Source organism: Ursus arctos, unplaced genomic scaffold (genome assembly GCF_023065955.2).
Source record: "Ursus arctos isolate Adak ecotype North America unplaced genomic scaffold, UrsArc2.0 scaffold_15, whole genome shotgun sequence".
Classification (NCBI taxonomy): Eukaryota; Metazoa; Chordata; class Mammalia; order Carnivora; family Ursidae; genus Ursus; species Ursus arctos.
This window is the reverse complement of record NW_026622819.1, coordinates 12575597-12592977: the sequence shown is the minus strand read 5'-3', so window position 1 is coordinate 12592977 and position 17381 is coordinate 12575597. Positions and strand designations below refer to the sequence as shown.

General features: G+C 42.2%; 1 protein-coding gene across 1 annotated transcript in view; it reads right to left on the bottom strand.

Moving 5' to 3' along the window:
* The window catches only part of FBXL7 (F-box and leucine rich repeat protein 7), a 375066-nt gene that overhangs the window by 91251 nt on the left and 266434 nt on the right, over positions 1-17381 (bottom strand). The window lies entirely within an intron of this gene.

Genomic DNA, 17381 nt, shown 5'->3' with positions numbered 1-17381 from the left:
GGCTGTGGGTGTCAGATAGGAGAAGGGATAAAATGGCAACCATCTAGCGAGTGCATTCACCATCGCTGAGGTATTAATTTCACACGTTCTGGGAGGTGAAGTCAATCACCCAACAGCTCACAGCCAGCAGGTGGCAGAGTTGGCAGCCGGGCACATCTGACTCTAGAATGGATGTGCTCTTCCCTGTACAGAGCTTTCTTGAGAGCCGCCACTTTATGGCAACCTGAGATAGGTCTCCCTTTGGAATTATAGGAGATGCGGTTCAAGCGCAATTAAGAAATTAAAAAAAAATCTTCACAACAGGAAGACTGATGCTCATAATCTAAAAAACCATTTGAGGGAAAGATCGGTTTAGTTGGTAAAATAAATAAAATTATAATTTTAATGAAATTGCCAATGATTTCCTACCTTTGGAAATTAATTCACAATGAAGCTGTCTAATTACGAAATCATTTACCAAGGACACATCATGTGTCAGGCCCTATTCAGTGGATGCGAAAGCAAAGTTGAAAAACAAGTGTACTTGCCATTAGGAGACAGCATTCCAATAGCATGGTAGCTTATGTCTGTTATAGCATTTACCACTCGAGATCGCTTACATCAGGATTTCTGAGGAAGGGTTGGTGACGGAGGCATCAGTATTTTCTAGATCTCCTTAGATCACAGCAAGCTGCAACCAGGATGGAGACCATAGGGCTAAGGACGCCATTTGAGTCCTGGGATTTATTCTCTCTTCTCCGGCCTGTGTGGGGCCAGGAGCTCCTTCCTGACCGATCATCCTTCCGGATGGGCAACAATCTGGAGCTACCACTAGATTGAGGGTGTGGTCTAGTGCTCAAAAATAAAAGCATAAGACTGAGAAGAGGAAATTCAGTTGATAGGAAATGGGAAAATGGAAATTGACTTCTAGGGAGGAAGCCCACGGATGTCCAGAAGACTAGCAGGTCTAGGAGAAGTCTCTTGTATGGAGCTTGGCCCCAAAGTGAAGAAGGAGGGAACATAGCATTTGAACTATAGGAAGGAAAATGGAGGGAAGAAAGGAGAGAGGGTGAGAGAGAGAATTTGAGATGAGAGGGGCTTACGTTTTTGTGATTAATAAAAGAGAGGAAAAGGTAAGTTCAAGTGAAGACAGGCAGAGGTAAGCCAATGGAACATTCCTGGAGGACAGTGAAAGGGATGGGATCCAGGATGAGGTGCAATGAAGGTACATGAGAGGAGGTAAGGGTGGGTACAGATGAGGCCGAGACCAGCGCCCGGGCAGCCCAGCCCGTGAGCAGCCACAGAAGGCATGGGGTGGGGCCAGTGAGACCGGTGCAGTCAACAATTTTTCCTATGCTGTAAAATAACGATCGAGGAGTTTCTACCACTGTGTGAAGGGATTTCGAGATACAAGCTGGAGTTCATTCCACAAACAAACAAAGATACTGTGTTCTAGCAGGAATACAAAACAATCCTAGCACTCAGTTTCGCTAGATGCTGAATAAACAGAGCTGGTTTATTGTCATTCTAGAATTCAATATGGGGCCCGGCTTCACCTTCCAATATTCGAAAAGGAGGAGAAGCCACTGGAAGAGTTTTGCTACAGGCGTATCTTCCTCTTTCTATCATTTCAGATTATCAGTCACGACAGAAACCAGGAAGGCGGGACTGCACATTGTCCCTCTTCTGAAGTAAAGCCTCCGTTTGAAGGTTCTTTTCCAGCATTGGAACTCGGACCGGGTTGAGTTGGGAAGCATGTGCGTGGTGGCTGCCTGTGTGTTCTCCTGGGGCTCGTTACAGCTCCTAACACAAAATCTTTAATTTGCAAACTGGCTGATATCAAGCTAACCCAGTGCCATTGTGACTTCAACTGTGATCATTTTAAGACAGTATCTGATATTAAAACATGGATTATCTTTTACTAGAAACATTTTTTCCCTCCATTGGCCTTCGTTTTAAAATACCAGATTCAAAGTGAAAAGAAGAAAAGGTACAATTTTACTTTGTTTCCAGCTTTTTAAACAGGTTGAGATCACTCTTGGAATGAAGTACACAAAAGCTTAGTAATAATCATAATGATAACGTAAGAGGTGTTTTTTAAACTTTAGATGTCCAAACATCCAGATGTTTGGCCTTTGCTGAAGGTATCCAGATGACTGATTGCATTTTTTCAGTTTTCATACAGCTACAGGACTTCATGGAGCCAACAGGCCTAAGAGTTGCAACAAGGTAATTAGAAATCCAAATTATTCTCCTATCATGTAGGACCCTTGTGAGCAACCAAGGTCTGCAGGCCAAACCTAGACCGACCATTTCTTTACATACTGTCTCTGGCAGCGTTCACACTGCACGGCAGAGCTGAGTAGTTACGATGCAGATTCTATGGCCCACGATGCCAAGAATATTTACTACCTGGCCCTTTGTGGAAAATGTTTGCCAATCCTTTATGTAGATCATCTCCTTTCCTTGGCTAATTGGCTTTCTGCAAATATGTTTAGGAAGTTATAATAAATCAGCATACTTTATATGCACATGAATGATACATGCCTTGAAAAAAATGCAAAATGGTTTTGGCCATTGTTCAGAGGTGAGCTTCTTGGAATTCAATGTTTAGGAGGCTACTGGGTTAACCGCTCTTCACCCTAGAAATCATTACACATTCGTTAAGAAATTAGCTAATTTCAGATGCCTAGGTAAGCAAAGAGCTGAAATGTTCTTCAGTTTCCATTTTTATAGTTTTAAATGACACAAGTTACAAGAAATGAGGGTGCATCAAATTCACCTCAATTTAAAGATTTAAGTCTTACCAAATTTTCTTATGAAATAATTATTACTAATACGCTTATTTAATAACCAGTATTAAATTGACATTTCAATATAGAAAGCTAATGAATAAAGAAAACATTATTTTTTCTGCAACATTTGAGATGTAAAGTACTGTAAAATTTACTTTTTTATCCTATTGTTTAATGAATTTTTTAAAGAAAAGGTAAATTTAGCTACCTTTACTAGTCACAATTCATAACAAATATGAACTAGTGTTTCCTGAAAATCTTTGCATTTCTCTTTCAATGTCTAGTTATGAAAAAATAAACAAAGTGATCCTTCTTTTTTTCATTAGTTAAAAAAACAGGGAAAAAAAAAGCCACAGCAAATCTACCGTCTACAGATTCCTAGGTTCTCATTTGAACATGATCTGAGAATCTCTCCTAGTACAGATAGTGCTTTGTCAGATTTTAGCTCTCCATAAATACTAGACACACTATTTACTGTATTAGTATATGGAAGTAGCATTATATACATGTGTGTATACATACGTGTAGACACGCATATATGGGTACATATGTGTATGTATATACGTGTGTGTGTGTGTGCGTCTGTGTGTGTGTGGTGTTGGAGATGAAGAATGATGAAGTCTGTCAGAGCACTTTATCACCCTCTCTGACTCCTGAGTTCCCGTTGATTCCCTGTTGTGTGGAATTACAAACACTCGAAGCTTCAGGCCTCCTTTTCCCTTTATTTCTTTTTTTTTTTTTAAAGATTTTATTTATTTATTCGACAGAGATAGAGACAGCCAGCGAGAGAGGGAACACAAGCAGGGGGAGTGGGAGAGGAAGAAGCAGGCTCATAGTGGAGGAGCCTGATGTGGGGCTCGATCCCGTAACGCCGGGATCACGCCCTGAGCCGAAGGCAGACGCTTAACCGCTGTGCCACCCAGGCGCCCCTCCCTTTATTTCTAAGATGAGTCTGCCGGTATCCAGCCTGTCAATTTTATCACCTATTTAAATCCTCACTCTTCCATGCTCATGCTGAACTAGTCGTAGTCATGACTAAGCTAGAAAACTTTACCAGCTGGCTAGGGATTGTGATCCAGACAAAAATGAAAATCTCTCTCTCTTTTTTTTAAGTTAGCAACAGTCATGCATTTAGGAAAGGAAGTCTCTATCACATCATTTGTCTTCTAAACGGATATCTGTCTGCCCCTTACGACGCGGGCACCCATCAGCGGCAGAGCCCCGGGCGCCTCCCCCACCACTTTCTGACTTGTCCTGAGGGTGTCATTCCCCTTTTACAGGTGGGAAAACTGAGGTGTGGGCAGAGTGGGTGACTTGCCCAAAGCTTACAGCAGAATCAGGACCTGATCTTGGGTCTTTGGGCTCGAAGTCCAGACAATTTCTCATTACTTCACGTTCAACCACAAACCTCCCATGATCTAAGCAAAACCAGGCTACACAGAAATGAGGAGAAGTTCGTTCTTTTGAACTTTGGTTTTTGACAAAAGTTGATTGGTTATGGAATTAGACTTCATTTTCCAACTACAACAACAAAAAACTCTCAACAAGATTATCTTGTATGAAATCATAAAATAGACGTATCTCTCAACATGAAATTTTGAAGAGATGACCAACTTGGTGGCCTTCACAACCAATAACTTTAAGTAACTACAATGCAGGATATATTGATCAACTCTGAGTGTCAGGGTGCCACCTAAAACATGTCAAGTATCGGATGACCCATACAGACGTACCAAGCCAAAGGACATTCACAGCATGAGAAGGGCCCCCAATCTCCAAAAAAGAAAAGAGATCCTTCTGCTGATAGATTTTACCATAGCCATTCACTCCAACACGCTCATGGCTTTCTCAAATTTGCAGCGGAAAAAACCCCAAGCCCAAAACAAGATCAATGCAAACCTAAGAAATTAAACCCTTTTTATCTATATACCGAAGAACAGAACCCAGTAGTAGATGAGGTAAAGGGAAGCAGGTTACTTTGATAACATATTTCTACCAGTTAATTTCTGAATACTTTCTATCAGAGTGATAAGATCAAGTATAGAGAAATCATAGTAATAGATTTTAGTATAACCATTTATTTTCAAATATCCAAACATTTCCAAGGACCTAAAAACATTTTAATTATGCTTTCTACCTAAGTCTTGAGGTAGATGTGGAAAATTTATATCACATTGGTGAGACTCCAACAGCACTTTTCACATATAAACATCTTTTCATAGCTTTTTCCAGACAGTTTGAAATGAAACATATATTACAAATTAATCTAAAATAAATTACATTTTCTCAATTGCAGCCATTGGCTGTCACCTTACTGAAAACACCCTTCAGCCAAAACTCAGTATCTAGCCATTTGATTTAGTGCTGGCTACTGAGGTTTGATGAAAGCAAGAAAGTGTGAAAACTTAAAACCCTTAAAGCAAACACAGGACATTTTATAGGTGATGAAAATAATTGAGTATAAATCCTGTATTTTATTTCAATCTTTCACAGAATTGTCCTGTCCTAAATAGTCAAGTGTCTTGATTGAGTAGAATTAAACGTTCCAAAAATAATCTATCAAGGCAGAGTTTCCCCATCAGCAGCCTATGACTCTCATCACCTTCAAATATTTCTCATTAAATAGGGATTAATCCACAAGGCCCCTACTCTGCTACGGACTCCCTGTAAATACGCAATAGTTCAGGGAAAGTTGCTAACATCATTATCAAAGGCACTAATGTCCTCAAGAGCTTAGCAAGTTTGCCTGTATAATGAGTCCATAAAGAATTCTGTTTCCATGGAGGTTGGACGGCTATTCTGCACTGAAGCTCTATTCAAAGTTGTACACTTAATGTTTCTTTCCCTCCAAGAGGCAGCTCACTGCGTCTCTTCTTCATTTTGTTCACTGGATGAGAAAATTTTGCTGCAAAAAGTGTTATCAAATGCCAGTCATTATAGAGAAAGATTCCAACAGGATCTCCAACCTAGAGTGAGGAAGTAGGTGGGAAAATTGGTACCACCTGGTTGGCCGAGTGCAAAAAAGGATCAAGTCATAATTTAGTAAAGACTTCTTAAATGCATAAAAGAAAGTCCTGCGTCAAGTTAAGAATGTATTTTGGAGATGGGACAGAGTTGGCAACCATGGCTCCCTAGAGACTGGATCCATCAGTGGGGCTGCTTGGAGTCAGACAGATCAGGAGCCCTCTCCACCAGCACGACTCAGTGCAGGACAGCCAACCCCTGTGATTTGCCAAGTGGGCGTTCCACGGGAAGGTCTGGGGTGTCAAAGGTGTATGTTTTTACGATGGCGGGGGCTGTTTTTTCATTTTTGTTTTTGTTTGGTAAAGCCGGAATCCTATAGTTTTCTCTTGGAGATTCCTAGTGTGTGATAGCAGATGAAAGGGATCTATTTGGTCTCACCAAGCATTTCTCAAACCAGTCTGGTTATGGAAGATTTTCATGACCACACTGTTACCAGCTGAACCGTGTCTTCCCCAACCCCAGATCCCTTTGTTGAAGTCCTAAGCCTAACCATCTCAGAAGGTGACTGTATTTGGAGATAAGATCCTCAACGCGGTATTTAAGTTAAAATGAGTCATTAGGGTGGGCTCTAATCCAACAGGACTGGTGTTCTTCTAAGAAGGGAAGACCATGTGAAGATACAGGGACAAGGCGGCCATCTGCAAGCCAAGGAGAGAGGCTCTCGAAGAAACCACAGCCTCGCTGACACCTGGAGGTCTGATAGATTCTCAGCTTCCAGAACTGTGAGGAAATACATTTCTGTGTCTGTGGTATTTTGTTATGGCCGCTTGAGCAAACTACCAGTTAATTTGGTACACACACATCTTAAAGACTTCTTGGGACAGAACACTATCTTATAGCAAAAATGTCCCCATAATTATATTGCAGAGTAGAGGTACAAAGCCTATGTCCTGTCTTATCTTTGTACCCAACCCTGTGAGCAACGACTACTGATAGTATAGGTCATAGTTGTGGAGGTCATAATCTCTTGTGTGACAGTGAGCTGTAAATTTAGACACACTTGTGCAATTTCTTTTATTTTTACCGAAGGGTCACTTTCTTTTGTTTTTTGTTAAGAAACATGGGAAGCATAAAAATGCAGGTGTAATTCTTCCCATATTTACATTTCGTTTGATCATTTATTTGTTAAGTGCCTACTGTGTACTAAGAACTGTGCTAAATGATGAGAATACAGAATAAACAAGATGAGAATACAGAATAAACAAAAATGAAGAGAATACAAAAAAAACTTGGGTTTTTGAGTTGGGGGCAGAGGGAGAGATGAACAAATATTGGTATAATTTATTATTCACTTCAGTTTTGATAAGTCATATCAGCAAAAAACACGGTGGCACCTGGGCTATCACAGTATTACAGCTTTCACTGAACAAAACCAAGGCATATAAAATAATGATACAAATAGAGTTTGCAATCACGGTAAACATTAAAATGCTCAAATCTGTATTCCATGTAATATGCCTTTTAATATTGAATGAGGCTCACTGATGATTATTATTCAATGGTACATGTTTATTCACCTTCTTAATATTATTTGTGCTGAGAGAGATCTAGAAACATTAAGCAACAAGAAATGCACTTCAATTTAAAATATTTTCCTCTACTATTTTTTGCATAAAATGAAAACAATGGGTCATTACTGTCTGATTTCATTATCGATATGTATTTAAACAAGGAAATATATTAATATATATATTATACCAAAACAGAGTATAGAGTGCTATTTGCTAACATACCCAACAAAATATTTTGTGCATTCAAAGAAATTCTGGGACTCCAGAATCACATATGCGTGTTACATATTTGAACGACAAATGTCGTTTATGACACCAGAAAAAAAAGTCAGGATTTGCAGTTTTGGCTGACAAAATATTGTAACACTCAGATACTGTGTTTCAAGATGGACATGTTAACATTTCTTCATTTATGCAGAGTAAAAGTTATTTTCAAGTTGCCTTTTCTCATCTTTTTCATTTCCTTTTTCAGCTTGATGCCTCAGCTCTGTTCACAATTTAATCAAATAATCCTGGTTCTCCTCTCGTTTGTTGTCGTCTGGCTATTGCTCTTCTATCAGAATGGTTAAAGCTATTTTTTTTCTTTACAATGACAGGAGCTTTCTAGGAGTATAATACATTAATATGCATAAATGATTATTTTAATAATAATATTAGTTCTTTGAGACTCTAGTGATAATAATATTAACGGCTAACAATTATCGAGTGTTTACTCTGTATCAGGCCCTGTGCTAAAATCTTCGCATGTCCTTATCAAATATCACCCACCTAACAGCCCTATGAAGTCAATTCTATTAGGGGCTTCCTGTTTTTGTCTTAGTTTTTGGTTTTTTTTTGAGGAAATGAATTTTAGGGAGGGTAAGCAATTAGGATTCTGATCCAAATTCCGAGCTCTCAACTACCAGGATCACCGCCTGATAAAGGGAGCAGAAGGGCAAGCTCTGTGACAGTCGGAAGCTCTGATGGGTGAGGACGCCCACAGGCAATTCTGAGGTTCAACATTCAATCATCATCTGCACAAACCATTCAAGAAATACGCACCCACCATCTCGCTTTAGAATATGCAGTCCTACAGTCGTCTGTGATACGGAGACACGGATACACGACATTTTTGTTACGTTAAGCAACTTCACATGATGACCCTTCTGGGTTGCGCATTAGCAAAAAAAAAAAAAAAAAAAAAATCTGCATAGTTAAATCACAGCCCGGGTTTAATGCTACCGTAGAGCAATTCCCTTTGTGAGTACTACCTAAGGAAAACAGCCGGGGTTTGGAGGGTTTGTTGCGTGAAAAGGATAGCCAGCTGTCTTCAGAAATCCAGGCTGGACCAAATGATACGGTTAGTGCAAGCCGACTTTTAAAGCGCAGCCCACCTGAATTCTGACTGCAGTGGTCAACAGAACAAAATACACCTACACCAGCTCGCAAGCTGTGCTGTAATTCGATTCTACACACCGAGCGCCTACTAAGCGTCAGGAACCTTCCAGGTGCTAGCCACAGAGGAAAGTACAAAACCACCAAGTCCTTGCTCGTGTGGAGGGAGTGTCTCGGCTTTTACTGACCAGGGAAACTCGGGGGGGGGGGGGCGGATCCCCACTGGGAACTGGCCATTTGGGACAAATCTCTCTCATATTATAACTCATCAATCTGTAATTGTTTCTTTGTGTTGGGGAAGCGAATGGGGCAGAGGTTTTGTCTTGTTCATCATTATTCCCAGGGCCCAGTCCCCCATCTTTCCCTCCAATAGGTACTGAAGGACTGACCCCAAGAGACCTGGGATACCCCCTGTGAGGCTGGTGGCCACGGCATCAGTTGGAGATGAGGGAGGGGCAAGTCCAGGCTGAGCCTGAGGAAGGGGCTCTGGGGAAGCGGTAGCATCCACCCTCAGAAGTCCATGGCTGGGTATGGAAAGATTTACAACAGGAAATACATTTTAGATAAATTGAGGAGTTTGTCTTACTCCACTTACGGATGAAGAAAGATGAGTGTAAATACAAGCCCTGGCCTAGAGGTCTTCAGAATTTGATACTATGCTGAGAAAGACGATGAAGGAATCTACAGAAAAAGGCCCGTGGCCGACTCAACAGGAAGCAGGCAAGGGGTTAGATCACTTCCAAACACATATTGCAACTTATTTGGAAAAAAGAAAATAATAAATGATCCCGTCCTCAGGCGTGTGTGAGAAATTTCCAGCACAGATGTGCCCCCTGCTGCTGACAGACCTGGAAAGGCTGTCCTGTCTCAACTGCCAAGTCCTGGGCTTGGTCACAGGGAGACCCAGGGTCAGCCCTCTGAACCTAACAGCTTGGGCTCCTCCTTTCTTTCTTTCTTTCTTTCTTTCTTTCTTTCTTTCTTTCTTTCTTTCTTTCTTTCTTTCTTTCTCTCTCTCTTTCTCTCTTTCTCTCTTTCTTTTTTAAAAGATTTTATTTATTTATTTGAGAGAGAGCGAGCACGAGCGGGGTGAAGGGCAGAGGGAGAAGCAGGCTACCCGCTGAGCAGGGAGCCCAATGCTGGACTCGACCCCAGGACATCAGGATCATGACCTGAGCTGAGGACCGAACAGTTTCAGCTCAGGACAACCGGTGAGTTCCGAGTGGAGTGCAGTGTAAAGTAACACAAAAGCGTGCACACTTGCCCATTCAGACTCAGACGTGACTTCCCACCATGGGACAAAGACCTGCCCTGTGATGGCTTCTGGGGGCGCCTGGCTGCCAGAAATCTGTGTATTTGGTGATTATAAGGAATAAGTGCTCCTATTTCTGGAAATGATGCTTGAGAATTGGGAAGCTCAATTTACCAACACCTTCCTTAGAAACGTGAAATTAAACAAGTGTTGGAGGCAAAAGGAAATACCTAGTTAGGGGGAATTCGAATAAAACCAATTTGCAGGGGCGTCTGGGTGCCTCCGTTTTAAGGGTCTGCCTTCAGCTCAGGTCATGATCCCAGGAGCCTGGGATCAAGTCCTGCGTGGGGCTCCCTGCTCAGCAGGGAGTCTGCTTCTCCCTCTGCCTCTCACACGCCCCCTGCCTCCGTTCATGCTCTCTCTTTCTCGAATAAATCAATAAAACCTTTAAAAAATAAAAAAAATTAAAAAACAACTTGTAATTTAACACTTTCATCAGGAATCCTAGACACTTAGTATTATCAGAAAACCCCATTTAAACACCCTGACTGCATTTCATCAGAATGTGCTGTCACCCAGTGGTGACTGCTGTCGGCCAGAGGGGGCTATCTGCAGCTTATCCACGCAAGCTCCCTGGGGTGGCTAGGAACATGGTTCTCTCCTCTCCGTGGCCCATCGTCAGGGTGGCTGAGGGTCGGCGGAGGCAGGTGGGGGATCTCTAAAGGCAGAGATCCTCTGCCATCCTCTGCCAACCTGGCGTGTCCCATCTTCTCAAAATGATCACCTTTTGTTTCTCATTTTAATATATATATTCTTTACTGTTTAGAAATGCAGTCATGCCATCAATTTGGAAATGGAAGCTGCCCCCTTGGACAGTACACATTCGACAAAAGGGCAGCTTTGGTCCAGACAGGTGCATGGCAAGACCACAGAGCTAGTCACTGTCCACTTGCTGCTTCCAAGAGAAGAGCTGCTTCTGGGCACATGTGGGCCCCACTCTCTTTAGCTGGTGGATTTGAGAGACACGCTTACCAGTCCACTCGGTCCCAAAAGTCGGCTGTGTTAATCTTCCTTCCTCATCACGTATCCAAGTTTGTCAGTAAAAGTCCTGTTTTATATCTCATGTCCTAACCTGCCCTGATCATTACCACGACATCCACATGCTCAAATGAGCCCCTGCATGGAGGATACACCATGTTGCTGTCCTAATGTGACTTGCTACTCAAAATTTTTCAACTCCTTCCCATCCATTGCTAGCTCCCTAATTTCTCAACCTGTTTTAAAACAATAATTTATTTTTAAGTTATTTATATATATTTTTTTTCCTCGCAGGCTCTGCCAGAGATTTATTTTGGTTCTTGTATTTACATTTGTCAAAGCTAGTTTAAGCGGATACATGGGAAGGTAATTTTGAGATGACTCATCCACCAATCAACATGTTAAATGTGAGTGCTTATGGAGTTAATTTTTCTGCTTTGACTAAAGGAATAACAAGCACAAAAGTGGCAGACGTTGCATTATTTCAGAGAAAAAAACAGCTAGCTTATGCAGCCTATAAATAAGCAAACGGAAGAATTATTGAAACAAATTAAACAGGCTTATTTTTAAGTTTTAAATATTTCTGTTTAATTGTTCAATCTGTTAGTGAAGTCACTTTGCTTTTCTTGGGTCTCGGTTACCATACCTCTAGATTCTGGAATTGGATCAGACGATCTGGAAGGACTTTATTACTTGTAAATTTGGTTGTGTGATTATAAGGTTTTTTAAAGCAGGTCAACTGGAGAAACAAACAGAGCGATAGGACAAAAATCAGGCTTCACTTTTCTTGCTCTACTCATAGCCTGAAAAAGGAAGGGTAGTTTTTCATCTCCTTCAATACCCAAATAATTTTTCAATTTAAAATAAATTAACGAAAGTGAAGAAATCTACTTTATATCCACAGAAGCTGAATGATTAAGTAAATCCCATCAAATACTTCAAGTTAGCACAAGTATCTTAGCTTTCTGTTTAAAAATCCTCTGATTTAATCTTTTTCTCCTGAACGGATTATTTTTCTTCTGAAATTGATTATAGCTGATACCCTTGTGACCTCAGAGGATGAATAGGACCTTTGTGGCCCTGCATTGACTATTTATAAAACTTCTCAATGGCTATGGTGATACAGTTTCTCAAAGAATCTTGTACTTAGATATCATTATATGAATCCACAGTGAAGATGGAGTCCCTAAATAGATCTTATGTTAAATCCATAAAAGCTTAAAATCTATAAAAATTAAAAAGTTATGTCTTAATATAATACACTACTATACAGGATATGATACTCTGTTAGAACTTCAGAGTGTGGTGTATTTGTAGTTACCAAATTCAGAGTGTGGATTTTTATTTGGGAATAGTGAAACTTCAGGATCTAAAAGAGATGTTGGCCCTCCTCGCCTGCCTACAGCTGGTGAATTCAGAACCACATGCTTCTCTATTCCAGGCTCTATGCAGTTGTTGTGGGTTGAGTGGGGCCCCCCAAAATTCATATACTGAATTCTTAACCCCCAGTACCTCAGAATGTGCCTGCATTTGCGGACAGGCTCTTTAAAGAGGTGATTAAGTTAAAATAAGGATGGGCCCCACTCCAGTAGGACGGGTGTGCTTATAAGAAGAGAGAATTAGGACGCAGATGAATGGGGGAAGACAACATGAGGAGAAGATGGCCATCTCCAAGCCAGGGAAAGGGGCCTCAGAAGAAATTCACCCTGCTGACACCCTGCTCTTAGACATCCAGCCTCCAGAACCGTGAGAAACTACATTTCTGTTGTTTAACCCTCCACCCCTCCACCCCTCCACCCCCAGTCTGTGGGACCTGGTTATGGTCACCTAGCAAACTAACGTGAGAGTCAGCTTCAAAATTTTTATTTTATACGTGGAACAGTAAAATAAGAATGCAGTGAAAAGAAACTGCAAAAAATGCGTCTGGTGTTAACAAAGAATATTGAAGGATAAAGTCAATTATTTTCATATTTGGGTGAGAAGAGACAGTCACAAATAACTACAAGTGATGGTAAGAATCTTGCGATATGTCTTTCAGAAAGGAGCTGGCACCACTCCACTGCAGCGGCGGGGTGTGTACGGAATGTTCTGGTGGACTGCTGTGGAATGTCCCAGTCCTGTGCCTCAAACACAGTCATTCCCATTTGTGTGACCCCCTGCACGTCTGCTGGAGGGCCTGACTTGCCCTCACACAGTGTCCTAGTACTGGATGAGCCTGTGGGTGCAAGTAATGAAGTGAGATGCAGGAGATGGGGAAATAGATACTATTCAAATTATTCTCCTTCTTTATTTCTAAGGCAAATATCTCTTTTGCCTTTGGAGAACGGTGAATGTCCTCAAATGAATTTTCCCATCTGGGGTTGTATGAAGTGTGACAAATCCTGAAATATCAGGATTCTCGATAAAGAAAGAGAGAAGGAGAGGGAAGGGGAAAGGGGAGGGAAGAATGAGCGAGAGAAATATGAGGAGTGAAAAGTATTTAATTGCACATAAATGCAATTTCAATCCCCAAATTCAATATGAAATTTATGGCAAGATAATCCAGGCTTGGATTCTTGCAGAGTGACTCAGGTTCCCTCAACCACTCATTTGCTACAGCTTTTCTTCTTCTTATCATTAAATGCAAGGAGAAGACAATGCTATATTCAAGAAGAGGACAAAGCGATTATGGGAAGTACCGAAGTCGGTTTTCTCTGACTCAAACCCACTGTTACAGAGACAGGGATCTATGAGATAGGAGATCAAGGCTCTACTTGTGGTATATTCAGGGATAAAATGTTGGTCAAATATTTTTATGTGACTGATTTCCAAAGTCTGAGCATAAACCTTCTAGAAACCAGCCAGTCCACAGCTAGTCATCAGGTGTCCATCATGGTGACGCACACATTGATGCCCTGAGGACAGAGCAGGTACTAGTTGACGTCCATGTCTTCAAAGATCTCACTTTCTCTCAAGGAGGGACAAGTAGACATGTGGTCCATCAACAAATTTTAAAAAGTAGGATTTCAGACACAGTTAAATGCAAAGAAAAACCACGAGAGGGAATGTGGTGAAGAACCGCCTGGTGGTGCAGACAGCAGTACTAGTTTAGTTGGAGGGCAGAAGAGGCTTCTCTGGGGAGATATCTCAGTTGAGATCAAAAGGAGAGAGCCAAGTGAAACTCAGGGGAGGAGGAGGAGTCAGTGCCAACGTCCTGGGCTGAGGCCACACTTAGCATGACCAAGGGAGAGAGAGGGAATGGGTGCATGGCAGTGAATGGGGTGAAAGTCAGACGTAAGTGGCCGGTGAGACCATACGGACCCCCCTGGGCCATGTGAAGGAGCGTGGATTTTTACCTGAATGGGATTCAGTTTTAAGCAGGGACTTGACATGATCTGGCTATGCTGTAAATCATCACTCTTGCTGCTGGGTCAAAAATGGACCGTTGGGGTAGGAGTAGAGGGAGGGTGATCCAAAGAAGGGGTGAGATGACATCACGGAGGCGAGAAGTACTCAGACTCAAGGGGGTTCTGGAGGTAGAACCAACTGGACTTGTCAATGCATTGATGCGGGTATGAGGGAAAGGTGGGAAATGGGGAAGCCTAGTCACACGTGTGGTCTTCTGCCATCTCGACAGCTTCCTCTTTTCTGCCAAGGTAAAGAACACACAAGGCTAAGCCTTGTTAACTTCAAGTCCCCAACATCTGGGACTTTCATGGATCAAAGGGAGATAAATAAACTCTCCTGGTAAGTTCATCAAATGCAGCAAAGTATTAGCAATTACGTTGGCAAACTAAGCCCTTACAGAAAAATGGAAAGAGGTTATCATGCTGACCATCTGGGCTTAAAATCTTCTCCACGGTTAAGGAGATACAATAAGGGATATTTTCAGAGAAGACAGCCACAAATAGGAGACCACCCCTCTTCCACCTCGATCCACACATACCCCGACCCCTCCCCTCAATGAATATTTCTAGTGCTGGAAAAGAATATTTAAGAACTCTGGCTTGCTGTTTCTCACTTGAAACCAAGGGGGAGGATTCTATCCGTTGGTAAATAAAAACCTACACAGAAGAATATTCTTTACAGAAGCGATGGCATGTCTTGCATTTTCTTCCCAAAATGAAAGCTACACTTTTGACCCATGATGTTCATTATTATACGCCACATACAGTTAGCTTTCCATTAAACACTGGTTATACATGTGGCTCGCTCCGTAGTCCTGTTAAGTATAGTAATCCTATGGCTTTAACCTTTAACTCACTACTATCCTTTCTTCCAGTAACTGGCAATGGCTCAGATCCCTTATGATGGTTAGTTTCATAGGTCAACCTGGCCAGACTATAGCACTCAGGTATTGCCATGAGGGTATTTCCAGACGTGGCTAACACCTAGATGGGCCTTATCCAAACAGTTGAAGGTCGAAAAGAGCAAACAATGAGATTTCTCAGAAAAGAAGAAAGTCTGTGGCATCAACTCTTGCCTGAGTTAGCAGCCTGCGGGCCTGCCCTACGGATTCTAGACTTGCCAACCCCACAATCCTACAGGCCAATTCCTTAAAATAAATCTCTCTTCTCTCTCTCTCTTTCACACACACACACACACACACACACACACACACACACACACACCCGTTTTGTTATGTGTACATATACGCAGAGTCCCAGTGGTTCTGTTTCTCTGGGGAACCCTGGCTGATACGTTCCTGGAAACAGTCGTTTGCAGGTGCATTTTCTGATAAGGCCCCCTTGACCCAAGTGTAATCTCAGGTTTTGGAGGCAGGACCTGCTGAAGAGATGGGCCTCAGGACCTGCATAAAGTCCTGCCACAACACCCAGAACGCGGCTCTTTCGGCGGTCCCTAGACGCCACAGGACGCGTAGATAGGCCTCACCAGTCTGCCTTCAAGACGTACTACTCGTTGGCAAGGACGCTTCACCCTCCTGCGCTGTCATTTCCTGGTCCACGAGAGGAGAAGAAAATACCTGCCTCTTCGGTTTGTTGTGAAGACTGCATGAAATGACCACACGCGCACCTGGCTTGTGGGAGCTCAGTCAGTCTCAGTTACCACTCCGACCCACTCGTTTTTTTTAAGGGTTGGTTTGCTTCTTGTAGGAACTCTCTGAGCCTCTTAGGCCCGTCTGTCATTCACGTAATAGAAATCTGGTACTTTCTGTCTTTTCTTTCCAATTTAGGAAGACAGCACGTGCAATCTGAGTGGCTTCCCCTTTAGCAACACTGCACTTCTTTCTGCTTCTCTTGATCGGGTCTCCCTTCATCGGTAACAGAGAAGCGAGCTGAGCCTTAGGGTGTGATCTGCCCATTGCAGAAAGGTGTGGATGCCTACCAGCCACCAGCCACCGACTTCCACGCTGCCTACTCTGCTCTTTTCCTCTTGCTCTTTTTCCTCCCAGCGTTACTGAGATATAATCAATATATAACACGGCGTAAGCTGAAGGCGTCCAACGTGTGGATTTGACACACTTATATATGGCAAAATGATTACCACCGAGTGCTAGCATCTCATTACATGATTGTCCTTTCTTTTTTTGGGGCGAGAACATTTAAGGGCCATTCTTTTAGCAACTTGCAAGTATACAGTACAGTATTAGTACCTATGGGATATGCTGTATTTACATCCCCAGAACCTACTCATTTTACAACTGCGAGTCTGTATACTTTGATGACCATCTCTTCATTTCCTGACCCCCCACCCCTAGAAACCAACATTCTAGGCTATTTGTCTATGAGTTCAGCTTTTTTTAGATTCCACATAGAAGTGATATCATACAGGTATGTTCTCTCTGTCTGAGTTGTTTCACTTCGTATAATAAACACCCTTAAGGTCCATCCATGTTGTTGCAAATGGCAGGATGTCCTCCTTCTCCTGGCTGAATTCAATTCCATCGTATATATTTACTACATCTTCTTTTTTTTTTTTTTTTTTTTAAGGATTTTATTTATTTCTTCGACAGAGATAGAGACAGCCAGCGAGAGAGGGAACACAAGCAGGGGGAGCGGGAGAGGAAGAAGCAGGCTCATAGCTGAAGAGCCTGATGTGGGGCTTGATCCCATAACGCCAGGATCACGCCCTGAGCCGAAGGCAGACGCTTAACCGCTGTGCCACCCAGGTGCCCCTTACTACATCTTCTTTACCTATTTATCCACCGATGGACACTTAGGCTGTTTTATCTTCACTATCGTGAAAAATGCTTCAGTGGACATGAAGCTGTGGATATCTCTCTGAGATCCTGTTTTCATTTTCTTTGGATATATACCCAGAAGTGCAATTCTGGGATCACACGGGGTTCTATTTTCATTTCTTGTGTAATCTCCATGCTGTTTTCCATAGCGGCTGCACCGATTTCCATTCCCACTAACAATGCATAAAGGACTCCCTTTTCTCCACATCCTCACTAACACTTCTTTCTTG